Genomic DNA, 27,036 nt, shown 5'->3' with positions numbered 1-27,036 from the left:
TCCCCCTCCTAGTAGGAGTCCTACTCCTACTAGGAGGAGGACTCCTCCTTGGCGGGCCAATAGGCCCGGCCGGCCTCCTCCCCTTGCTCCTTTATATACGGGGGCAGGGGGCACCCCTAGACACACAAGTTGATCCACGTGATTGTTTTCTTGGCCGTGTGCAGTGCCCCCTTCCACCATAATCCTCGAAAATATTGTAGCGGTGCTTAGGCGAAGCCCTGCGACGGTAGAACATCAAGATCGTCACCACGCCGTCGTGCTGACGGAACTCTTCCCCGACACTTTGCTGGATCGGAGTCCGGGGATCGTCATCGAGCTGAACGTGTGCTAAAACTCGTAGGTGCCGTAGTTTCGGTGCTTGATCGGTCAGGCCGTGAAGACTTACGACTACATCAACCGCGTTGTCATAACGCTTCCGCTGCGATCTACAAGGTTACGTAGATCACACTCTCCCCTCTCGTTGCTATGCATCACCATGATCTTGCGTGTGCGTAGGAATTTTTTTGAATTTACTACGTTCCCCAACAGTGGTATCAGAGCCTAGGTTTTATGTGTTGATGTTATATGCACGAGTAGAACACAAGTGAGTTCTGGGCGATATAAGTCATGCTGCTTACCAGCATGTCATACTTTGGTTCGGTGGTATTGTTGGACGAAGCGGCCCGGACCGACATTACGCGTACGCTTACGCGAGACCGGTTCTCCCGACGTGCTTTGCACAAAGGTGGCTAGCGGGTGACAGTTTCTCCAACTTTAGTTGAACCGAGTGTGGCTACGCCCGGTCCTTGCGAAGGTTAAAAAACACCAACTTGACAAACTATCGTTTTGGTTTTTATGCGTAGGTAAGATTGGTTCTTACTTAAGCCCGTAGTAGCCACGTAAAACTTGCAACAACAAAGTAGAGGACGTCTAACTTATTTTTGCAGGGCATGTTGTGATGTGATATGGTCAAGACATGATGCTAAATTTTATTGTATGAGATGATCATGTTTTGTAACCAAGTTATCGGCAACTGGCAGGAGCCATATGGTTGTCGCTTTATTGTATGCAATGCAATTGCGCTGTAATGCTTTACTTTATCACTAAGCGGTAGCGATAGTCGTGGAAGCATAAGATTCGCGAGACGACAACGATGCTACGATGATGATCAAGGTGTCGCGCCGGTGACGATGGTGATCATGAAGTTGCTTCGAAGATGGAGATCACAAGCACAAGATGATGATGGCCATATCATATCACTTATATTGATTGTATGTGATGTTTATCTTTTATGCATCTTATCTTGCTTTGTTTGACGGTAGCATTTTAAGATGATCTCTCATTAATTATCAAGAAGTGTTCTCCCTGAGTATGCACCGTTGAGAAAGTTCTTCGTGTTGAGACACCACGTGATGATCGGGTGTGATAGGCTCTACGTTCAAATACAACGGGTGCAAAACAGTTGCACACGCGGAATACTCAGGTTATACTTGACGAGCCAAGCATATACAGATATGGCCTCGGAACACGGAGACCGAAAGGTCGAGCGTGAATCATATAGTAGATATGATCAACATAGTGATGTTCACCAATGAAACTACTCCATCTCACGTGATGATCGGACATGGTTTAGTTGATTTGGATCATGTAATCACTTAGAGGATTAGAGGGATGTCTATCTAAGTGGGAGTTCTTTAGTAATATGATTAATTGAACCTAAATTTATCATGAACTTAGTACCTGATAGTATCTTGCTTGTTTATGTTTGATTGTAGATAGATGGCCCGTGCTGTTGTTCCGTTGAATTTTAATGCGTTCCTTGAGAAAGCAAAGTTGAAAGATGATGGTAGCAATTACACGGACTGGGTTCGTAACTTGAGGATTATCCTCATTGCTGCACAGAAGAATTATGTCCTGGAAGCACCGCTGGGTGCCAGGCCTGCTGCTGGAGCAACACCAGATGTTATGAACGTCTGGCAGAGAAAAGCTGATGACTACTCGATAGTTCAGTGTGCCATGCTTTATGGCTTAGAATCGGGACTTCAACGACGTTTTGAACGTCATGGAGCATATGAGATGTTCCAGGAGTTGAAGTTAATATTTCAAGCAAATGCCCGGATTGAGAGATATGAAGTCTCCAATAAGTTCTATAGCTGCAAGATGGAGGAGAACAGTTCTGTCAGTGAGCATATACTCAAAATGTCTGGGTATAATAATCACTTGATTCAATTGGGAGTTAATCTTCTAGATGATTGCGTCATTGACAAAATTCTCCAATCACTGCCACCAAGCTACAAGAGCTTCGTGATGAACTGTAATATGCAAGGGATGAATAAGACTATTCCCGAGCTCTTCGCAATGCTGAAAGCTGCGGAGGTAGAAATCAAGAAGGAGCATCAAGTGTTGATGGTCAACAAGACCACTAGTTTCTAGAAAAAGGGCAAAGGAAAGAAGAAGGGGAACTTCAAAAAGAACAGCAAGCAAGTTGCTACTCAAGAGAAGAAACCCAAACCTGGACCTAAGCCTGAAACTGAGTGCTTCTACTGCAAGTAGACTGGTCACTGGAAGCGGAACTGCCCCAAGTATTTGGCGGATAAGAAGGATGGCAAGGTGAACAAAGGTATATGTGATATACATGTTATTGATGTGTACCTTACTAATGCTCGCAGTAGCACCTGGGTATCTGATACTGGTTCTGTTGCTAACATTTGCAACTCGAAACAGGGACTACGGATTAAGCGAAGATTGGCTAAGGACGAGGTGACGATGCGCGTGGGAAATGGTTCCAAAGTCGATGTGATCGCAGTCGGCATGCTACCTCTACATCTACCTTCGGGATTAGTATTAGACCTAAATAATTGTTATTTGGTGCCAGCGTTAAGCATGAACATTATATCTGGATCTTGTTTGATGCGAGACGGTTATTCATTTAAATCAAAGAATAATGGTTGTTCTATTTATATGAGTAATATCTTTTATGGTCATGCACCCTTAAAGAGTGGTCTATTCTTATTAAATCTCGATAGTAGTGACACACATTCATAATGTTGAAGCCAAAAGATGCCGAGTTGATAATGATAGTGCAACTTATTTGTGGCACTGCCGTTTGGGTCATATCGGTGTAAAGCGCATGAAGAAACTCCATACTGATGGACTTTTGGAACCACTTGATTATGAGTCGCTTGGTACTTGCGAACCGTGCCTTATGGGTAAGATGACAAAAACACCGTTCTCCGGTACTATGGAGAGAGCAACAGATTTGTTGGAAATCATACATACAGATGTATGTGGTCCGATGAATGTTGAGGCTCGTGGCGGATATCGTTATTTTCTCACCTTCACAGATGACTTAAGTAGATATGGGTATATCTACTTAATGAAACATAAGTCTGAAACGTTTGAAAAGTTCAAAGAATTTCAGAGTGAAGTTGAAAATCATTGTAACAAGAAAATAAAATTCCTACGATCTGATCGTGGAGGAGAATATTTGAGTTACGAGTTTGGTGTACATTTGAAGCAATGCGGAATAGTTTCGCAACTCACGCCACCCAGAACACCACGGCGTAATGGTGTGTCCGAACGTCGTAATCGTACTTTACTAGATATGGTGCGATCTATGATGTCTCTTAATGATTTACCGCTATCGTTTTGGGGATATGCTCTAGAGACGGCCGCATTCACGTTAAATAGGGCACCATCAAAATCCGTTGAGACGACGACTTATGAACTGTGGTTTGGCAAGAAACCAAAGTTGTCGTTTCTGAAAGTTTGGGGTTGCGGTGCTTATGTGAAAAAACTTCAACCTGATAAGCTCAAACCCAAATCGGAGAAATGTGTCTTCATAGGATATCCAAAGGAAACTATTGGATACACCTTCTATCACAGATCCGAAGGCAAGACTTTTGTTGCTAAATTCGGAAACTTTCTAGAGAAGGAGTTTCTCTCGAAAGAAGTGAGTGGGAGGAAAGTAGAACTTGACGAGGTAACTGTAGTTGCTCCCTTATTGGAAAGTAGTACATCACAGAAACCAGTTTCTGTGACACCTACACCAATTAGTGAGGAAGCTAATGATAATGATCATGAAACTTCAGAACAAGATACTACTGAACCTCGTAGATCAACCAGAGTAAGATCCGCGCCAGAGTGGTACGGTAATCCTGTTCTGGAAGTCATGCTACTAGATCATGATGAACCTACGAACTATGGAGAAGCAATGGTGAGCACAGATTCCGCAAAATGGCTTGAAGCCATGAAATCTAAGATGGGATCCATGTATGAGAACAAAGTATGGACTTTGGTTGACTTGCCCAATGATAGGCAAGCAATTGAGAATAAATGGATCTTCAAGAAGAAGACTGACGCTGACGGTAATATTACTGTCTATAAAGCTCGACTTGTCGCAAAAGGTTTTCGACAAGTTCAAGGGATTGACTACGATGAGACCTTCTCACCCGTAGTGATGCTTAAGTCTGTCCGAATCATGCTAGCAATTGCCGCATTTTATAATTATGAAATTTGGCAAATGGATGTCAAAACTGCATTCCTGAATGGATTTCTGGAAGAAGAGTTGTATATGATGCAACCGGAAGGTTTTGTCGATCCAAAGGGAGCTAACAAAGTGTGCAAGCTCCAGCGATCCATTTATGGACTGGTGCAAGCTTCTCGGAGTTGGAATAAACGCTTTGATAGTGTGATCAAAGCATTTGGTTTTATACAGACTTTTGGAGAAGCCTGTATTTACAAGAAAGTGAGTGGGAGCTCTGTAGCATTTCTGATATTATATGTAGATGACATATTACTAAGCGGAAATGATATAGAAATTTTGAATAGCATAAAGGGATACTTGAATAAGAGTTTTTCAATGAAAGACCTCGGTGAAGCTGCTTACATATTGGGCATTAAGATCTGTAGAGATAGATCAAGACGCTTAATTGGACTTTCCCAAAGCACATACCTTGACAAAATTTTGAAGAAGTTCAAAATGGATCAAGCAAAGAAAGGATTCTTGCCTGTGTTACAAGGTGTGAAATTGAGTAAGACTCAATGCCCGACAAATGCAGAAGATAGAGAGAAAATGAAAGATGTTCCCTATGCTTCAGCCATAGGCTCTATCATGTATGCAATGCTGTGTACCAGACCTGATGTGTGTCTTGCTATAAGTCTAGCAGGGAGGTACCAAAGTAATCCAGGAGTGGATCACTGCACAGCGGTCAAGAACATCCTGAAATACCTGAAAAGGACTAAGGATATGTTTCTCATATATGGAGGTGACAAAGAGCTCATCGTAAATGGTTACGTTGATGCAAGCTTTGACACTGATTCGGATGATTCTAAATCGCAAACCGGATACGTGTTTACATTAAACGGTGGAGCTGTCAGTTGGTGCAGTTCTAAACAAAGCGTTGTGGCGGGATCTACATGTGAAGCAGAGTACATAGCTGCTTCGGAAGCAGCAAACGAAGGAGTCTGGATGAAGGAGTTCATATTCGATCTAGGTGTCATACCTAGTGCATCGGGTCCAATGAAAATCTTTTGTGACAATACTAGTGCAATTGCCTTGGCAAAGGAATCCAGATTTCACAAGAGAACCAAGCACATCAAAAGACGCTTCAATTCCATCCGGGATCTAGTCCAGGTGGGAGACATAGAGATTTGCAAGATACATATGGATCTGAATGTTGCAGACCCGTTGACTAAGCCTCTTACACGAGAAAAACATGATCAGCACCAAAGCTCCATGGGTGTTAGAATCATTACTGTGTAATCTAGATTATTGACTCTAGTGCAAGTGGGAGACTGAAGGAAATATGCCCTAGAGGCAATAATAATGTTATTATATTATTTCCTTATATCATGATAAATGTTTATTATTCATGCTAGAATTGTATTATCTGGAAACATAATACTTGTGTGATTACATAGACAAACTAAACGTCACTAGTATGCCTCTACTTGACTAGCTCGTTAATCAAAGATGGTTATGTTTCCTAATCATAGACATGTGTTGTCATTTGATTAACGGGATCACATTATTAGGAGAATGATGTGATTGACATGACCCATTCCATTAGCTTAGCACCCGATCGTTTAGTATGTTGTTATTGCTTTCTTCATGACTTATACATGTTCCTATGACTATGAGATTATGCAACTCCCGTTTGCCGGAGGAACACTTTGTGTGCTACCAAACGTCACAACGTAACTGGGTGATTATAAAGGAGCTCTACAGGTGTCTCCAAAGGTAAATGTTGGGTTGGCGTATTTCGAGATTAGGATTTGTCACTCCGATTGTCGGAGAGGTATCTCTGGGCCCTCTCGGTAATGCACATCACATAAGCCTTGCAAGCATTGCAACTAATGAGTTGGTTGCGAGATGATGTATTACGAAACGAGTAAAGAGACTTGCCGGTAATGAGATTGAACTAGGTATTAAGATACCGACGATCGAATCTTGGGCAAGTAACATACCAATGACAAAGGGAACAACATATGTTGTTATGCGGTCTGACCGATAAAGATCTTCGTAGAATATGTGGGAGCCAATATGAGCATCCAGGTTCCGCTATTGGTTATTGACCGGAGACATGTCTCGGTCATGTCTACATTGTTCTCGAACCCGTAGGGTCGGCACGCTTAAGGTTTCGATGACAGTTATATTATGAGTTTATGAGTTTTGATGTACCGAAGTTAGTTCGGAGTCCCGGATGTGATCACGGACATAACAAGGAGTCTCGAAATGGTCGAGACATAAAGATTGATATATTGGACGGCTATATTCGGACATAGAAAGTGTTCTGGGTGATTTCGGAGAAAACCGGAGTACCAGAGGGTTACCGGAACCCCCCCCCCCCCGGGAGAAGTAATGGGCCATATGGGCCTTAGTGGAGAGAGAGAAGGGCAGCCAGGGTGGGCCGCGCGCCTCCTCCCCCTTGGTACGAATTGGACTAGGAGAGGGGGGGCGGCGCCCCCCTTTCCTTCTCCCTCCCCACTTCCTTTCCCCCTCCTAGTAGGAGTCCTACTCCTACTAGGAGGAGGACTCCTACTTGGCGCGCCAATAGGGCCGGCCGGCCTCCTCCCCTAGCTCCTTTATATACGGGGACAGGGGGCACCCCTAGACACACAAGTTGATCCACGTGATTGTTTTCTTAGCCGTGTGCGGTGCCCCCTTCCACCATAATCCTCGATAATATTGTAGCGGTGCTTAGGCGAAGCCCTGCGACAGTAGAACATCAAGATCGTCACCACGCCGTCGTGCTGACGGAACTCTTCCCCGACACTTTGCTGGATCGGAGTCCGGGGATCGTCATCGAGCTGAACGTGTGCTAACAATCGGAGGTGCCGTAGTTTCGGTGCTTGATCGGTCGGGCCATGAAGACGTACGACTACATCAGCCGCATTGTCATAACGCTTCCGCTGCGATCTACAAGGGTACGTAGATCACACTCTCCCCTCTCGTTGCTATGCATCACCATGATCTTGCATGTGCGTAGGAAATTTTTTGAATTTACTACGTTCCCCAACACGTGATGCCTATGTTCATGATCATGCCTGGATACCATCATAACTATGCGCTTTTCTATCATTTGCTCGACAGTAATTTGTTCACCCACCGTAATATATGATATCTTGAGAGAAGCCACTAGTGAAACCTATGGCCCCCAGGTCTAGTTTACATCATATTATTTTCCCGTCAACTAGCTATTTTCGTCGCCGTTTATTTTGCAATCTTTAATTTTCAATCTATACAACAAAAACACCAAAAATATTTATCTTATTATCTCTATTAGATCTCACTTTCCTAAGTAAATTTGCATGTGCCACCTCTAAAAACTTCTAAATAAATACCCTTTTTGTGTGCCTGGATCGTTCATGGAACAAGAGGAGGTGGTCGGTATCGTCCATGCTAAGCGGGTTATTCTTAGGTCGAGTGTTTATTCACTGCCATCGCACGAGAAAAGGGCAGTAATAGGGATTCCCAACCCCGAACACAAAAATGCAAATAATTAAACAAAACTCCCTCGGGACTGTTGTTGGTTTGGATGACACTGTTGTTCCGGACAAGCCGTGGAATGTGATTGTTGGTGGAGGGGGAGTAAACCTTTACTTTTATCGCTTGGGAGCCGTCACTAGCGTGCTTAGCATGGAAGATATTGATAACTGATAGTCGGGAAGTAAATGAGAAGAGTGCATGTCTCCAAATATCATTTACCTCTATTTTAAAAAACTTGAGCTCTGGCACCTATGCAAATCATTGCTTCCCTCTGCGGAGGGACTATCTATTTAATTTTATGTTGTGTCATCACCTTTTAAAACAAGCGCCAGAACCTGAGAGCACAACTATCATGACTTATGCGTTGTGTGTAGATAATGTTGGGTGCATCATGACTGGATCTTTTCTACCATGAATTACAATGTTTAGTTAGTGCTTGGACTTTGGAGGTGCTCTGTATTTATGTTTTGTGGTCTCGGAAAGGGCTAGCGAGATACCACTGTTGTCTTATTATATCATGGTTGTTTTGACAACGTGTTGTCATTTGAGATACCTTATTATTGCTTGCTAGTTGATTATGTCATTGATATGAGTTAATATAATATTTAAGAGGTATTGTCAGCACGATTAATTATAATGTTGGCAGAAAACCTGGGTGTTGTTTAAACTTATTTATGCAAACAAGAGCAAAAGAGTTCATAAAAGTTCTTCTTTTTCACTTTCAGTTTATCAACTGAATTGCTTGAGGACAAGCAAAGGTTTAAGGTTGGGGGAGTTGATACGTCTGCAACGTATCTACTTTTACTAACACTTTTCCTCTTGTTTTGGACTCTAATTTGCATGATTTGAATGAAACTAAACCTGAACTGACGTTGTTTTCAGCAGAACTACGATGGTGCTGTTTTTGTGCAGAAATAAAAGTTTCGGAATGGAACGAAACTTTGCGAGGAATTTTTATACAATAAATAAGAATTTCTGGAGCCAATACCCATCGGAGAGGGGCACCTGGGTGGGCATAACCCACCAGGGCATGCCCCCCTATCCTGGCGCGCCCAGGTGGGTTATCCCCACCTAGTGGCCCCGCAGACCCTGAAACCGACGCTATAAAGTCCTATTTTTCCAGAAAAAAATTGAGGAGAAAGAATTATCGCGACCCATGAGACGGAGCCGCCGCCACCTCCTGTTCTTCATCGGGAGGCCGGATCTGGAGTCCGTTTGGGGCTCCGGAGAGGGGCATCTTTATTATTCATCATCACCAGCCCTTCTCCATCGCAAATTCCATGATGCTCCCCACCGGGAGTGAGTAATTCCTTCGTAGGCTTGCTGGTCGGTGAGGAGTTGGATGATATTCATCATGTAATTGAGTTAGTTTTGTTAGGGCTTGATCCCTAGTATCCACTATGTTCTAAGATTGATGTTGCTATGACTTTGACATGTTTAATGCTTGTCACTTTGAGCCCAGGTGCCATGATTTCAGATCTGAACCATTTATGTTATCATCATTATATCCATGTTTTAGATCCGACCTTGCAAGTTATAGTCACCTACTACATGTTATGATCCGGCAACCCCGGAGTGACAATAGTCGAGACCACTCCCGGTTATGACCGTAGTTTGAGGATGATGTCTACTACACAACCTTCTTCTTGTAGACGTTGTTGGGCATCGAAGTGCAGAGGTTTGTAGGACAGTAGCAAATTTCCCTCAAGTGGATGACCTAAGGTTTATCAATCCGTAGGAGGCGAAGAATGAAGATGGTCTCTCTCAAGCAACCCTGCAACCAAATAACAAAGAGTCTCTTATGTCCCCAACACACCCAATACAAATGGTAAATTGTATAGGTGCACTAGTTCGGCGAAGAGATGGTGATACAAGTGGTATATGAATGGTAGATAATAGTTTTTGTAATCTGAAAATATAAAACAGCAAGGTGTGCGGGTGTGGCGCCGAATACGAAGATTTGGATTGAGTTTTCCCTTTAAAGTTATTTTATCTTCCCTTTGTTATTGGATACACCCAACGAGCGGTTTTGGCAATGCGAAGCCGCAGAATACGAAGATTTGGCCGGGGAGATTTTCCTATGAAATGACATCATTGTAGGTAATTGAGCGAGCCATTGACCCTTCTGTCGACAGCATAGAGGAACTCTGAATGAAAGCACCAATGTCGGTGTCAAAACCGGCCGATCTCGGGTAGGGGGTACCGAACTGTGCGTCTGAGGATCGAAAGTAACGGGAGGCAGGGGACACGATCTTTACCCAGGTTCGGGCCCTCTTAATGGAGGTAATACCCTACTTCCTGCTTGATTGACTTTGATGAGTATAGGGGTTACAAGAGTTGATCTACCTCGAGATCGTAATGGCTAACCCCTAGATGTCTAGCCTATATGATTGTGATTGTCTCTACGGACTAAATCCTTCGGTTTATATAGACACGGGGGGGGGGGGGTAGGGTTATACAGAGTCGGTTTACAGAGAAAGAAATCTTCCTATCCGAACGCCAAGCTTGCCATTCACGGAAAGGAGAGTCCTATTCGGACACGGGGGAAGTCTTCTATCTTGTATCTTCACGGCCCACCAGTCCGGCCAATGCCACATAGCCCGGACGCCCGGGGACCCCCAAATCCGGGACTTCCTCAGCAACCACAAACTCGTCATCATCCGACGACGAATCGTCCGAATCACGAATGGAGTTGTTGAAAAAGTACTCACCTCCACTATCCATTTGTACCTTGCGGCCGTGGTGGAAGAAGCTGGTCGGTGAAGAGCCTTGCGCCTCTCCCAGACCAGGCAACAGGCCTGCCGGCGTGGAGGCGACAGTGGCGGCGACCGTCAAGCGAGGTCGTCGGTCTTGGAGCGTTTCCGGCGCCAACAGAGGCGAGAGGGGTGGCGTGGTCGTGCGGATGCTACTACGGCGGCGAAAACAAGCCACCAACGCCGGCAAAAGCGCTCGTTGGGTGTGGCGTGTTGCTGGGGAGGTGTGTGGGTGCGGGTGGAGGCTTGGGCAGCGTCCACCCGGCCGGAACTGGGCGAGAGCGGGGTGGCCGAATGTCTTGATTGTGGATGGGAGAGGAGGAGAATGGTCAATGTGACACCGACTGGTAGGCCAGGGAGAGTACAAGGCGGGTGTCGCGCGCATCTGCCCCGTTGCAAACCCGGCTTAAATTTGAGCGTGAAATGAGTCGCACGCAGACAAAAGAGCAGACGCTACTCCATTTGCTTCGGCGCGTTGGCCACGGTTTGTGTTCGTTTCGACTCAAACGGATGCGGGAACCGTGTTGCAGTTGCTCTTAAACATCCGTGCACCTACAAGCGAGACTCACTCATGAGTAATCATGTCAACGTAGTCACGCAATGGATTAGAGCTAAGATGTAATCGGATTATACCATTGAATGTTGATTTCTTACAACAAATACGATGAGCAGGTGTTCTAACATCAATTTCCTCCTCCGAACATGCGGCCAACTCGTGGTAGCAGTACAGTAGTTACGTACTCGTACGACCGATGTTTTAGCCAAACCACGTGGATGCGTCAGAGGAGAGCGGTGATTGAGTATGGTTTTGCGCCTGCCGGGCAAAGCGCCACGCCCAGCCAGTCTACTGCCCTCGTCTGATGATGATCTCCACTCGCCCCGGTAGGTATGGAACAGCACCACAGAGACGGTGTGGTTCACCGTGCCAAAACCACCCGGGCAATGCACCACCACCACCACCACCAGGGTAGAGTAGTGGGCAGTGTGCGTGCGACGGCTTTTACTACTATACATGCCCTGGTCGAGCAGGCAGCTAGGCAGCTGCACTCTTTTGTCTGTCTGACATGGTAGCTCCTCCCGTCCGTCGCCCGTCGGAGACCACACCACAGCACAGCAGTTGCGCAGACGCGTCCCATGCGAGCATGTGCCCAGCTCTCCCCCTTTCTCTCCTTCCAACCGAGCATCCTTGCGTGCGTCTTTTGGGATTTTGACACTGACCGCTCGATCCCTAGCTGGGCGTGCCCGCGCTCGGATTCCGCTGTCCCTTGACCCGGCGCTCTCTGTGCTAGCTTTCACGCTCTGTCCTCGCTCCGGTTCACTCGTAGATGTCCATGCCTGTGACATCCGTCCATCAATGATCGATCCGTCCGGTCCGGTCCGGTCCACCACATGCGTGCGGTGCCCCCGTCATGCCACAGTGCGTCGGCATGTGTGGCAAATGGAAATCTCGATGCGTGCCTGATTGGTACTACGTGCCATGACTAGACGCATGCTCTGCACAAAGAAATGAGCGGTAGGAAGACTGCATCCATTGCTGCTCACAGGTCACCGAGCAGGGACGGAGGTAGAGTGCTACTCCTAAGGCCATATTTTTATACTAATTGCCAATGGAAGATAAAGAAATGCAAGCAGATTTTTTCACCAACGGCGACATGGAACTGCAGAATCAGCTAGGCGCAACTGCTTCCAAGCAAGCCGCGCGCCATGGCCATGACCGCACGTCAGCAGTACATGCATGCATCACGTCTGTAGGCCACCGCGCGGTCTCGAGCGCTGGGCAGGGCAGGGCGGGCTGCATGGCATGACAGCAGAGCATGCATGCACTGCAATCTCCCTTCCTTCCTACGGCCACTGCTTACTCCTACTGCTAGTCTGCCACTGCTGGAAGTAGTAGGGTAGTATTTTAATACTACTAGTACCCATATTCACAATTATACTAGTGGGCCCAGCTGGTGCATGGTCTGCCCAAGGCTGAGTGTTCCCCACAATCCTGGGCCTGCTGCACGCTGCAACGCCTTGACAGTCACGGAAAAGGTGAAAAGCTAGACAAATCTCTGCCACTGTGAGATAGACAAGCACGGAGCATTGCTACCTCCACCAAAGGAAAGAAGGCGCAAACATCAGTGCAGTGCATGCATCTCGCGTGGATCTGCCAACTCAGGAGAGCGTGGGTCATCAAAGATTTGAGCGAGAAAGCTGTCCGTGCCTGTGGGGGTGACCGACAGGGCTACTGCAACAAGAGGAGTACTACTGTGCGCAGATGCAGAAATTTGCAGGCAGCATGCATGGCGTACTGTGATCTGCATCTTAAAAAGTGACGTGCAATGTACGGATTATCCTACCCGAAAGGCCAACCCGCTGTGTGGCAACCGCCTGGTGCCCCCACCACTTGCAGGGATTCATGGTTGCCGATCTTGGGCCAGCCACATCCCTGCCCGCAATTCATGGATAATTTTGGCACCCACCTGCCGAATTTTCACTATCACGGCACGCGGGTGGATTCTTTTTCCTAGATTAGTAGGTGCAAAAGCAAGTTAATATTATGTGCATATTTGCTTCGGAGCATCTCTAGCAGATCCTCTGAAAGCTCAGACCGTAAACTGGTTTTACAGGTTTCAAATTCGTCAGGCGGAACCGATACGCAAAACGGCACTGGATAATCCGAAAACCTACTTCGCGTGAGAATGTGTTCATCGAGATCACGCGGCAGTTCATCAAACACGGTGAACAAACGAAGACAAAGAACAAACAGAGTTCATACAGATTACAAACCAAACCCTAGATAAACAAAACCCCAAACCCTAGGCTTCATGGATCGAGCTCGTTGCAATGCGAGGCGTCGTCGATGTGGAGAGCCGGCCACGGTCCCATGCCTACTTGGACCGTGCCGCCTTGCCCTCATCGTCCTTGTCGCTCCGCGGCACGATGTTGCTCGAGCTTCCGGCCTCCGCATCATGTGCCCAAGGCTGTGGCGGCCACGACTGGATCAGAAGACCATTGATTTGCTGGACTTTGAGAAAATAGTGCGGAGAGGGGTGAGAAATTGCTCGCCGGACTTGGCTAAGCCTAGCGGCGTTGGGGGTCGTGAAGGATAACCGTATATGTCCACCCTTCCTCCAGATCAATGCCACCGGCCCCATCTGCCACCTATATGTTGTCGCCGGGTAAACAGTCCCCCACCGCTGCCACGGATATTCCATTGGCGTCATCCATGGGGATCCCCCTCCATGCCGTCAAGTTGCTAGCCAGAGAACATCGCCCAAAGGGACTGACGAAGGAGGCAGCGTGAAAGGAAGGCGGTGTTGCAAGGCGTTCTGGCCAATGTTGCGTACCTCGAGGAGGATGTATCTGCTCCGCCGCGCCCGGCCACCCAAACATTGTCCATCTTGCCGCCGACAAGGAAGGCTTCGCCCGCCCCGCCCATGGCCGAAGGTGATCCAACGGTTGGATGAGCGATTCACAGAATATTTTTCGCCAACGCATTCGACGAAGGAGAATATGTGTGACTCGTCGCAACTACAACGGGAGTGGACTCACGCGTGCAGCGTCGAAGCCTGGTCTGCCCATAATATGTTTGAAGGAATGTCGCAGCAAGACATGATTTTTTTGCTCTTTTCCGATCAACACCTTCCATAGGCCATTGAATCATTTAGTTACATATCTCATTGCATCAATTTTTTGCATATATTGTTTGTTTACTTGTGATCATGATAATTTTAGGACAACATCATGTCGAACATGATCAGTGACAATCAACAACCTACCAAATGGACTATGAATTGGGGGATCCAAATTGTCCCACGTCTGAAGTTGGGGCAACATGAAACCCAACAAGAAAATAAAGGCAAAGATATTCAAGGCGAGAGGTCCGACTTTCACAACATCTAAGAACATCTTGTTGGTTAAAGCTCCAAAAGCATGGACCCTATAAGCAAGAGGGAATCAAGAATTGGGGGAAGATTTGGAAACATTATCATGAACACAAAGAATATGTGGAACCACATCATGTCATTACACCAGCAATATGGCCTCTCTCCAACATCGATTGTAACGCCCTCGATGCGGCTATATCTCCCACGTGTCGAGGCACGACTTAGAGGTATAGCCGCATTGAAAGCAATGTCGCAAGTTAGGCAATCATCACAACATCCAATGTAATACATAATAAGGGGATAAGTAACATAGTTGGCTTACACTCGCCACGTCACACAAAGTACATAAATAGCATTACATCAACCAATCACTCATGACCCGACTACGGTGCCAAAATAAAAGACCAACCCAACATGCGACACGGTCCCGATCACCCCGACTGGGCACCACTACTGATCATCAGGGAAAGATACATAGTAACGGCGTGAGTCCTCGTCGAACTCCCACTTGAGCTCTAACGCGTCATCTGGAACGGAGTCGTCTGGCCCTGCATCTGGTTTGGAAGTAAACTGTGAGCCACAGGGACTCAGCAATCTCGCACCCTCGCGATCAAGACTATTTAAGCTTATAGGAAAGGCAAGGTAAAATATGTGGAGCTGCAGCAAGCGACTAACATATATGGTGGCTAACCTATTCGTAAAAGAGAGCGAGAAGAGATAGCAAAGCGCGAACGAGCAACTAGAGAACAACCTACGACAAGCATTACTCCAACACCGTGTTCACTTCCCGGACTCCGCCGAGAAAAGACCATCACGGTAACTCACACAGTTGATTCTTTTTAATTAAGTTAAGGTTCAAGTTATCTACAACCGGACATTAACAAATTCCCATCTGCCCATAACCGCGGGCACGGCTTTCGAAAGTTCAATCCCTGCATGGGAGTCCCAACTTAGCCCATGACAAGCTCTCACGGTCAACGAAGGAATAGACCTTCTCCCGAGACATTCCGATCAGACTCGGTATCCCGGTTCTACAAGACACTTCGACAAGTTAAAACCAATCCAGCAACACCGCCCGAATGTGTCGACAAATCCCGATAGGAGCTGCACATATCTCGTTCTCAGGGCACAATCGGATAAGCAATCCGTACAACTAAAACCAGCCCTCGAGTTTCCCCGTGGTGGCGCTGCAAGGGGCTCTAGGTTGGACCAACACTTAGAGGAGCACTGTCCCGGGGGGGGGGGGGGTTTAAATAAGATGACCCTTGGGCTCCGGAAACCCAAGGGAAAAAGAGGCTAGGTGGAAAATGGTAAAACCAAGGTTGGGCATTGCTGGAGAAGCTTTATTCAAGGCGAACTATCAAGGTGTTCCCATTATAACCCAACCGCGTAAGGAACGCAAAATCCGGGAACATAACACCGATATAACGGAAACTAGGGCGGCAAGAGTGGAACAACACACTAGGCGAGAGGCCGAGCCTTCCACCCTTTACCAAGTATATAGATGCATTAAGATAACAAGATAATATAGTGATATCCCAACAAGAAAATAATGTTCCAACAAGGAACGGTCTCCAATCTTCACCTGCAACTAGCAACGCTATAAGAGGGGCTGAGCAAAGCGGTAACATAGCCAATCAACGGTTTGCTAGGACATGGTGGGTTAGAGGTTTGACATGGCAATTTGGGAGGCATCATAAGCAAGTGGTAGGCATCGTAGCATAGGCATAGAAAAAGAGCGAGCATCTAGCAAAGCAAAGATAGAAGTGATTTCGAGGGTATGATCATCTTGCCTGCAACGTTGTCAGAGTTGACTGGATCCTCAAAAGCAAACTCAACGGGCTCCTCGTTAGCGAACTCGTCTCCCGGCTCTACCCAAACAAGACAAACAAGCAAAAGGAACGCAATCAACCACGTGCACAACTCAAACAACATGATGCAAACATGGTATGCTATGCGGGATGCGATGCGGGATGCATATGCAAGATTTGACAAGAGATAAATGAACCTAGCCTCAACTTGGAAATCCAAGTGTGCCACTGGAAAGATGAGATGAAATCGCTTGAAAATGATATAAAAACGCTGGAATAGGAGTTACGGTTTGGAAATGGCAAGCAATTCAAATATGGCACCGGTCTGCGATATACACCAAGTAGGCATCTAAAAGCAACAAGATGAACATGCTACAGCACTCAAACATGGCAACAAAATACATGGCAGGAATCCATTCATGATGCTTAACAAAAGAGGAACACTGAGCTACGGCCAATTCATCCATTATCAGGTTCAAACAAGCATGGCAAAAATACATTTGGCAAACAGATTTCAGACTTAGTGAAATTAACACTTGTCTGGAATTTCAGATCAGATAGCACTCTTTGGAGCATGAAAACTATATGCTACAGAATCTGAACATGGCAAAGTAAAGCATGGCATGGAGCTAGTCAAAGAGCTTAACAAAAGTCCCTTAGTGACCTTGAGCCAAAAGGGATCATAAAATACATTTGCAAGCATGTGAACATGGGAAACACACAAACAGATCACAGACTTAGTGAAAACTGGAGCATGCAAAAACAGATATCAAGTAGGCATGTTTACGAGCTCGATGCACTCACTACAGAGCATGTCATGACAATCTAAGCATACACCCATCAAGAATACACATTATACAAGCTAGTCATGGCAAAAACAATAACATGGCATGCACGGATCAACTACAACATCCTCGGCAAAATCGCTAACAAGTAGACAATCTGCCCAGATTCACGAAATGGCAAAAGTAGAGCTCGATTGACTCAAGCTAGGGTGGTCCATAATTGCAAACAAAGACATGGATGGATAGAGCACTACAAGATTAACAAAACATCATTACTGATCATCCTCAAAAGAGGCACAGATCACTAGGAAACAACATGAACATATGGCATATTGAAATAAACAGATCAAGGACTTAGTGGAAATGCTAAGTCCGTGAAATCAGTATTAACAAATGCATCACTTTGCAAGCTTGTACTAGTCACCACACACATCATAAAAATACTGGGTTGCACCTCTGGATAGATGGAAAAACATATAACAAAACATATGTAGAGCTCAGGGGCACATCATGCACACAATAATCATGGCAAAAATGACAAATATCTAATTGGAGCAGCAGATCTGACAATTATCTCAAATAGCATTCTCCTAACAGCATTTCGGGCATCAAGATGAACTCAAATGAAAATGATGCAATGAGATGAAATGATGTGCTCTCTGAGACGAACATTTTGATATGCTATATGCCCAAAACGGAGCTACGGATGCAAAGTTACGACATGATGAACATGGCAAAATAATTAGGGTTTCGGGGCAAAAGTCAACCCCGAGATTTCGGATCTCAGATCCAGATCGGGACCTCGCCGGAGTTACTATTCATGCACGGAAGTCGAGGACGCCAGGGTACTTGGAGCTCGTCGGAGACGGTGGCCAAGGTCGTCGGACTTGGGCGCGGATGTCGAGGCGGACGGCGGACGACGGTGGGCGGCGCGCCGGAGCGGCGGCCGGTGGCAGAGGTGCGGCGGCTCGGCGCCGGAACTGGGGAAGAGGCGGCGCGGCGGGGTGCGCTGGCGCGGCCCGGTCGGATGGAGGAGAGGGCCGACCCCGGGCCCCCGCGGGCCGGCGGCGGCGGGCGGCGAAGTGGGCACGGGGGCGCCACGTGGCGAGCGGCTATTGGCGCGGGCCGGCAGACGGTCGTGTCCGGCTAGTCTTCGGACATGTCCGGCGGCTGTGGAGATGAATTTTTAGGGTTAGGAAGGAGGGGATCCGGCATTTTCGAGGAGGGGGTGTATATATAGGCATAGAGGGGGCTAGGAGAGTCCAAATGAGGTGCGGTTTTCGGCCACGCGATCGTGATCGAGCGCTCTAGATGATGGAGAGGGTTTTGGTGGGTTTTGTGCCAAAATGGAGGGGTGTTGGGCTGCAACACACATGAGGCCTTTTTGGTCCCTCGGTTAACCGTTGGAGCATCAAACGAAGTCCAAATGGTACGAAACTTGATAGGCGGTCTACCGGTAGTAAACCAAGGCCGCTTGGCAAGTCTCGGTCCAATCCGAAAATGTTTAACCCCCACACACGAAAGAAAGGTAGAAATGACCACCGGAGGAGAACGAAGCGCCGAAATGCAAAACGGACAACGGAGAAAATGCTCGGATGCATGAGATGAACACGTATGCAAATGCAATGCACATGATGACATGATATGAGATGCAAGACAACAACAACAACACATGGAGACAAAAACCCGAACCCGAGAAAATAAAATAACTTAATTCCGGAAATGGCAAGAGTTGGATTACATATTGGGTAAATCATATCCGGGGTGTTACAACACTCCACCACTACGAAAGGATCTCGTCCCGAGATCTAGGACTGAAAGAACGCCGGGTACTCAGAACGGAGGTGATCCTCGCGTTCCCAGGTGGCTTCACGGTCGGAATGGTGTGACCACTTGACTTTGAGGAATTTGATTGACTTGTTGCGAGTCTTGCGTTCAGTCTCTTCAAGAATAGCAACGGGGTGCTCACGATAAGAGAGATCTTCTTGGAGGTCAATGTCTTCGAAGTTGACGGTGCGATCAGGAGTCTTGAAGCACTGTTGGAGCTGAGAGACATGGAACACGTCATGCACATTTGCAAAGTTTGAAGGAAGCTCAAGTTGATAGGCGAGATCGCCTCTCTTGCTGACGATATTGAAAGGTCCCACGTATGTAGGGGCAAGCTTCCCTTTGATACCGAAGCGACGAGTACCTTTCATTGGAGAGACGCGGAGGTATACATGATCTCCGATCTCGAAAGCCAAATCACGATGCTTACTATCATAGTAGATCTTCTGGCACGATTGGGCTGCTTTGAGGTTATCACGAATGACTTTACACATCTCTTCTGCCTCTGTGATTAAGTCATTACCAAGAAGTTGACGCTCACCGGTTTCAGACCAGTTGAGAGGGGTACGGCACTTCCTGCCATACAGAATTTCAAATGGGGCCTTGCCTGAACTTGCTTGAAAACTGTTGTTGTAGGAAAATTCAGCATGTGGAAGACAATCCTCCCACTTCATGCCGAAGGAGATCACACAAGCCCTGAGCATATCTTCAAGAATCTGGTTGACACGCTCAACTTGACCGCTAGTCTAAGGGTGGAAAGCTGTGCTGAAGCGGATGTTGGTGCCCATGGCCTTCTGAAAAGAATCCCAAAACTTTGAGGTAAAGATGCTACCACGGTCTGAGGAGATCACTTGAGGAATACCATGCAGCGAGACAATTCGAGAGGTATATAGCTCCGCCAATTGAGCTGCAGTGATAGACTCTTTGATAGGCAGAAAGTGAGCCACTTTAGTGAGTTTGTCGATAACAACGAATATAGCATCATTGCCACGCTTGGACTTTGGAAACCCAGTCACGAAGTCCATCTCAATGTGGTCAAACTTCCATTCCGGAATGGCAAGAGGTTGGAGGAGACCAGCTGGCCTTTGGTGTTCTGCCTTCACTCTTCTGCAGACATCACATTCATTCACGAACTGAGCAATCTCACGCTTCATTCGGGTACACCAATAAGCCTGCTTGAGGTCCTGATACATCTTCATGCTCCCAGGGTGGATGGAGAGGAGAGAATTGTGAGCCTCGTTCATAATCACTTTACGAAGGTCACCTTTGGGCACGACAATACGATCCTCGAAGAAGAGAGTATCCTTGTCACCAAGGCGGTAGCACTTGTACTTGGGTTGACTCTTGGCAATCCCAATCTTCACCTTCTTCACCATAGCATCAAAAAGTTGAGCTTGGTGAATCTGATCTTCCAAGGTAGGAGAGACTTGAAGGTTGGCGAGGAAACCTTGAGGAACAACTTGCAGATTAAGTTTGCGGAAAGCTTCACAAAGCTCGGGTTGATAAGGCTTGAGAATCAGACTGTTGCAGTAAGCCTTCCTGCTCAAAGCGTCAGCAATCACATTGGCCTTTCCTGGAGTATACTCGATACTCGGATTATACTCTTGAATCATTTCGACCCATCGAGTCTGCCTGAGGTTGAGATTAGGCTGAGTGAAGATGTACTTGAGACTCTTATGGTCAGTGAAGATGTCCACTTTTCTTCCAAGCAAAAGATGTCTCCAAGTCAAAAGAGCATGCACAACTGCCGCCAACTCGAGGTCATGAGTGGGGTAGTTCTTCTCATTGGTCTTCAACTGGCGAGAGGTATAAGCAACAACTTTCTTCTCTTGCATCAAAACTGCACCAAGACCTTGAAGAGAGGCATCGCAGAAGACCTCAAACGGTTTGGATTCATCAGGGGGAGTCAGAACTGGAGCAGTGACCAATTTCTCTTTCAAAGTGTTGAAAGCAATGTCACATTCCAGAGACCAAACGTACTTGACGTGCTTCTGGAGAAGATTAGAGAGAGGCTTGGCGATCTTAGAAAAGTTCTCCACGAACCTTCTACAATAGCTTGTGAGACCAAGGAAGCTATGGAGTTGCTTCACGTTCTGAGGTGGTTCCCAATTCACAATTGCAGACACCTTCTCAGGATTCACCGCAATGCCCTTGGCAGAGATGATATGCCCAAGATAAAGAATCTCATCGAGCCAAAACTCGCACTTGGAGAACTTGGCGTAGAACTGATGTTCCCTGAGCTTATCAAGCACCAAACGTAAGTGCTTGGCATGATCTTCCTTGTTCTTCGAAAAGACTAGAATGTCGTTGAGATAGACCAAAATGAAGTCATTGGTGTAGGGGTTGAAGATGAAGTTCATCATGCGAGAGAAAGTCGGAGGAGCGTTGACGAGGCCAAAAGACATGACCGTGTATTCATTTGAACCATAGCTTGTCCTGAAAGCCGTCTTGGGAATATCTTGTTCACAGATTCGAATCTGATGATAACCCATACGGAGATCAAGCTTGGAGAATACTTGGGCACCTTTGAGTTGTTCGAACAACTCGTTGATGTTGGGAAGTGGGTACTTGTTCTTGATAGTCTTCTTGTTCAATGGATGGTAATCAACACAAAGTCGGTCCGTTCCATCCTTCTTCTTCACAAAAAGAACACCACAGCCCCACGGAGAAGAACTAGGCCGAATGAGACCCATTCTCTCTTGAATATCGAGTTGCTTCTTCAGCTCCTTCAACTCTTCAGGTCCGAGCTTGTAAGGACGTTTGCAAACCGGTTCCGTGCCAGGCTCAAGATCGATGACGAATTCAACTAGCCGGTGCGGAGGCATTCCTGGAAGCTCTTCTGGAAAGACGTCTTGATATTCGCAAACGACTGGAATTTGCGAGATGGCATCCAGTTCACCCTTCTCATTGAGAGAAAATAGACAGATTGTATCATCACGAGCGGCAAAGACAATTACATCCTCAGACAAATGAGTCAATTGAATCTGCCTGGCTGCACAATCAAGCTGAGCCTTGTGCTTAGAAAGTCAATCCATTCCGAGAATAAGATCAATATCCGAGTCACCAAGAACATTTGGAGAGGACAAGAACTTATAGTCACCCAAAGTGATTGTAACATCCGGAACGCATACTCGAGATGTCATTTGACGGGCCGGAGAGACAATAGCCAACGGTTTCGACAACACTTGAGTAACAAAATCATGCTTAGATGCAAAAGGTCTCGAGATGAAACAATGCGATGCACCAGTGTCAAAAAAAACTCTTGCAGGAATATCGTTAACAGGAAGGTTACCCATGATGACATCTGACGAGTCCTCTACCTGAGCTGCATTCAACATGTTGACCTTGGCGTACTTGGGGTTATGCTTGACCACAGTTGTACTTGCTGATCTCACAGGAGGAGGAGGAGGAGGAAGACGCCTCTGATTGAAGCACTTGTTGGCATAGTGACCCTTCTGTTGGCACTTGTTGCACGTGACCTCTGAAAGCAGATGGTGGTACGGAGCACTCGATCTTGGAGCTTGAGACGAAGTCTTTTTCTGAAAGTCAAGGTTGGGTGGGTGGGAAGATCCACTGCCACCTCTGCTCTTCTTATACGGCTGACGGAAAGGAGGAGGAGGAAGCCAATACTTCTGCTGCTTGGCTACTTGAGTAGAGGAAGACGGAGTAGCATCTCTGACTCGCTTCTTGGAAGCATCACACCTCAGTTGAGCAGCCTCTTGCTTCAATGCCATGTTGTAGAACTCATCGTACCTCAAGGGCTCAAAGAGAACAAGAGCTAGCTGTATTTCTTCTCTGAGACCACCCCTAAACTAATATATCATGCTCTTCTTGTCAAGGATGTCCTGCTTAGCAAAGCGAGCGAGCTTCTGAAACAACTTGTTGTAGTCATAGACAGACAAAGAGCCGTGCTTCAGGTTGCGGAATTCCTCATGCTTGCTTTCAACCACGCTCTGAGGGATATGATGAGCTTTGAAGTCTTGACGGAATTCATCCCAGGTAATCACACGTCCACCTCTGGAATCCTTGTACTGCTGGAATCATTCTGCAGCTTGGTCTTTGAGTTGGAAGGAAGCGAACTTGACAAAGTCCTCAGGCCTGACGTTACTGCACTCGAAATGCTTGCACAGGTCCACGAGCCAATCATCAGCATCAGTTGCGTCAACACAATTGCTGAAAGTCTTTGGCCCATTAGCAAGGAACTGGTTGAGTGTAGCAAAGTGATTCTGATTGTTGCCTTGGTTGCCTTGATTCGCTTGATTGCGCTCTTGAAGAATTTGCATGATCAACTGCGTGTTTGCATTGGTTGCGGCCATCACAGCTTGCCATGCCTCCGGAGGAGGGGGAGGTGGTGGCGGATCAGGATTCGGAGTCGTGCGCGTTGGAGGAGCCATCCTGAAGAGGTTGACATCCATTAGCACATTGACAGAAAAATATTGTAGCTGAATCCAACGGAATGAAAATTGCAATAAATCGTCTTCACATCCGAACAAAATGAATGAATGCATTCCACTTGAAATGGTCACATATCCATAAATTGAGAAGCCACTTAGAATTTAAGTAGAGAAATAAATCAACAAGGTACGGATCAAGAATGAATACTCGGTAAGAAATCCCAATCTCAAACCAAATATCCGTGGAAGAAGAACTAGAGCTACAAGAATTCCCACCTATGAAACTCCCGAACCTTTCCGGTTATGCAATCAGGTGTTGGGAATACAGGGAAGCATAATATCTCACCCAAATCTAGCAAATCCTACATCCAGCTGTATCCATCCTTCAACACATAACCGAGAAAAACTTTAGAAACCATCTACCTCAACCTTCGAAAAGCACCCGTTATACAAGTTATGGCAATACACCCGAACTCCCGCCCCAGTACTGGGTGGCGTCGAGGTTATCTCACCAACGAACTGCATAAAAGAGATTTTCGATGTCGGCGTACTAAACTCAGGTATTCCAGAACTGCAACGATAAAATTGTGACGACAACACCTCGGAGCTCAACTCCCCGGGACACTGCCACAACCCCTAAAGACAGGAGGCACCAAGAACAATGTTCTCGTCACAAAACCATCGACGATTCCAAGATACCCGCGTGATCCTAAATTTTTTATTGAAATTTGAGGAGAGAAGAGTCAAAACTCTACGTCAGGAAGCCTCACCAGAGCGATGAAGGGACTGGGGAGTAAAAAGAATTCCTAAACTCTCCAATATATATTTCCTAAATGACTCAAAACATTTTTCTAGACTCAACTCGGCCGCTAATAACGATCAAGCAATGGGGCTCCTAAGGTCGGGAAGGCTCTGATTACCAACTTGTAACGCCCTCGATGCGGCTATATCTCCCACGTGTCGAGGCACGACTTAGAGGCATAGCCGCATTGAAAGCAATGTCGCAAGTTAGGCAATCATCACAACATCCAATGTAATACATAATAAGGGGATAAGTAACATAGTTGGCTTACACTCGCCACGCCACACAAAGTACATAAATAGCATTACATCAACCAGTCACTCATGGCCCGACTACGGTGCCAAAATAAAAGACCAACCCAACATGCGACACGGTCCCGATCACCCCGACTGGGCACCACTACTGATCATCAGGGAAAGATACATAGTAATGGTGTGAGTCCTCGTCGAACTCCCACTTGAGCTCTAACGCGTCATCTGGAACGGAGTCGTCTAGCCCTGCATCTAGTTTGGAAGTAAACTGTGAGCCACAAGGACTCACCAATCTCGCACCCTCGCGATCAAGACTATTTAAGCTTATAGGAAAGGCAAGGTAAAATATGTAGAGCTGCAGCAAGCGACTAGCATATATGGTGGCTAACCTATTCGCAAAAGAGAGCGAGAAGAGATAGCAAAGCGCGAACGAGTAACTAGAGAACAACCTACATCAAGCATTACTCCAACACCGTATTCACTTCCCGGACTCCGCCGAGAAGAGACCATCACGGTAACTCACACAATTGATTCTTTTTAATTAAGTTAATGTTCAAGTTATCTACAACCGGACATTAACAAATTCCCATCTGCCCATAACCGCGGGCACGGCTTTCGAAAGTTCAATCCCTGCAGGGGAGTCCCAACTTAGCCCATGACAAGCTCTCACGGTCAACGAAGGAATAGACCTTCTCCCGAGACATTCCGATCAGTTCTACAAGACACTTCGACAAGTTAAAACCAATCCAGCAACACCGCCCGAGTGTGCCGACAAATCCCGATAGGAGCTGCACATATCTCGTTCTCAGGGCACAATCGGATAAGCAATCCGTAAAACTAAAACCAGCCCTCGAGTTTCCCCGAGGTGGCGCTGCAAGGGGCTCTAGGTTGGACCAACTCTCAGAGGAGCACTGGCCCGGGGGGGTTTAAATAAGATGACCCTTGGGCTCCGGAAACCCAAGGGAAAAAGAGGCTAGGTGGCTAATGGTAAAACCAGGGTTGGGCATTGCTGGAGAAGCTTTATTCAAGGCGAACTATCAAGGGGTTCCCATTATAACCCAACCGCGTAAGGAACGCAAAATCTGGGAACATAACACCGATATAACGGAAACTAGGGCGGCAAGAGTGGAACAAAACACTAGGCGAGAGGCCGAGCCTTCCACCCTTTACCAAGTATATAGATGCATTAAGATAACAAGATAATATAGTGATATCCCAACAAGAAAATAATGTTCCAACAAGGAACGGTCTCCAATCTTCACCTGCAACTAGCAACGCTATAAGAGGGGCTGAGCAAAGCAGTAACATAGCCAATCAACGGTTTGCTAGGACATGGTGGGTTAGAGGTTTGACATGGAAATTTGGGAGGCATGATAAGCAAGTGGTAGGCATCGTAGCATAGGCATAGCAAAAGAGCGAGCATCTAGCAAAGCAAAGATAGAAGTGATTTCGAGGGTATGATCATCTTGCCTACAACGTTGTCAGAGTTGACTGGAGCCTCGAAAGCAAACTCAACGGGCTCCTCATTAGCGAACTCGTCTCCCGGCTCTACCCAAACAAGACAAACAAGCAAAAGTAACGCAATCAACCACATGCACAACTCAAACAACATGATGCAAACATGGTATGCTATGCGGGATGCGATGCGGGATGCATATGCAAGATTTGACAAGAGATAAATGAACCTGGCCTCTACTTGGAAATCCAAGTGTGCCACTGGAAAGGTGAGATGAAATCGCTTGAAAACGATATAAAAAACGTCGGAATCAGAGTTACGGTTTGGAAATGGCAAGCAATTCAAATATGGCACCGGTCTGTGATATACAACAAGTAGGCATCTAAAAGCAACAAGGTGAACATGCTACAGCACTCAAACATGCTAACAAAATACATGGCAGGAATCCATTCATGATGCTTAACAAAAGATGAACACTGAGCTACGGCCAATTCATCCATTATCAGGTTCAAACAAGCATGGCAAAAATACATTTGGCAAACAGATTTCAGACTTGGTGAAATTAACACTTGTCTGGAATTTCAGATCAGATAGCACTCTTTGGAGCATGAAAACTATATGCTACAGAACCTGAACATGGCAAAGTAAAGCATGGCATGGAGCTAGTCAAAGAGCTTAACAAAAGTCCCTTAGTGACCTTGAGCCAAAAGGGATCATAAAATACATTTGCAAGCATGTGAACATGGCAAAAATACAAACAGATCACAAACTTAGTGAAAACTGGAGCATGCAAAAACAGATATCAAGTAGGCATGTTTACGAGCTCGATGCACTCACTAAAGAGCATGTCATGACAATCTAAGCATACACCCATCAAGAATACACATTATACAAGCTAGTCATGACAAGAATAATAACATGGCATGCACGGATCAACTACAACATCCTCGGCAAAATCGCTAACAGGTAGACAATCTGCCCAGATTCACGAAATGGCAAAAGTTGAGCTCGATTGACTCAAGCTAGGGTGCTCCATAATGGCAAACAAAGACATGGATGGATAGAGCACTACAAGATTAACAAAACATCCTTACTGATCATCCTCAAAAGATGCAT

This window comes from Triticum aestivum, chromosome 2A (assembly GCF_018294505.1).
Source record: "Triticum aestivum cultivar Chinese Spring chromosome 2A, IWGSC CS RefSeq v2.1, whole genome shotgun sequence".
NCBI lineage: Eukaryota > Viridiplantae > Streptophyta > Magnoliopsida > Poales > Poaceae > Triticum > Triticum aestivum.
The sequence above is the reverse complement of the archived record's forward strand: the minus strand, read 5'-3'. Positions refer to the sequence as shown.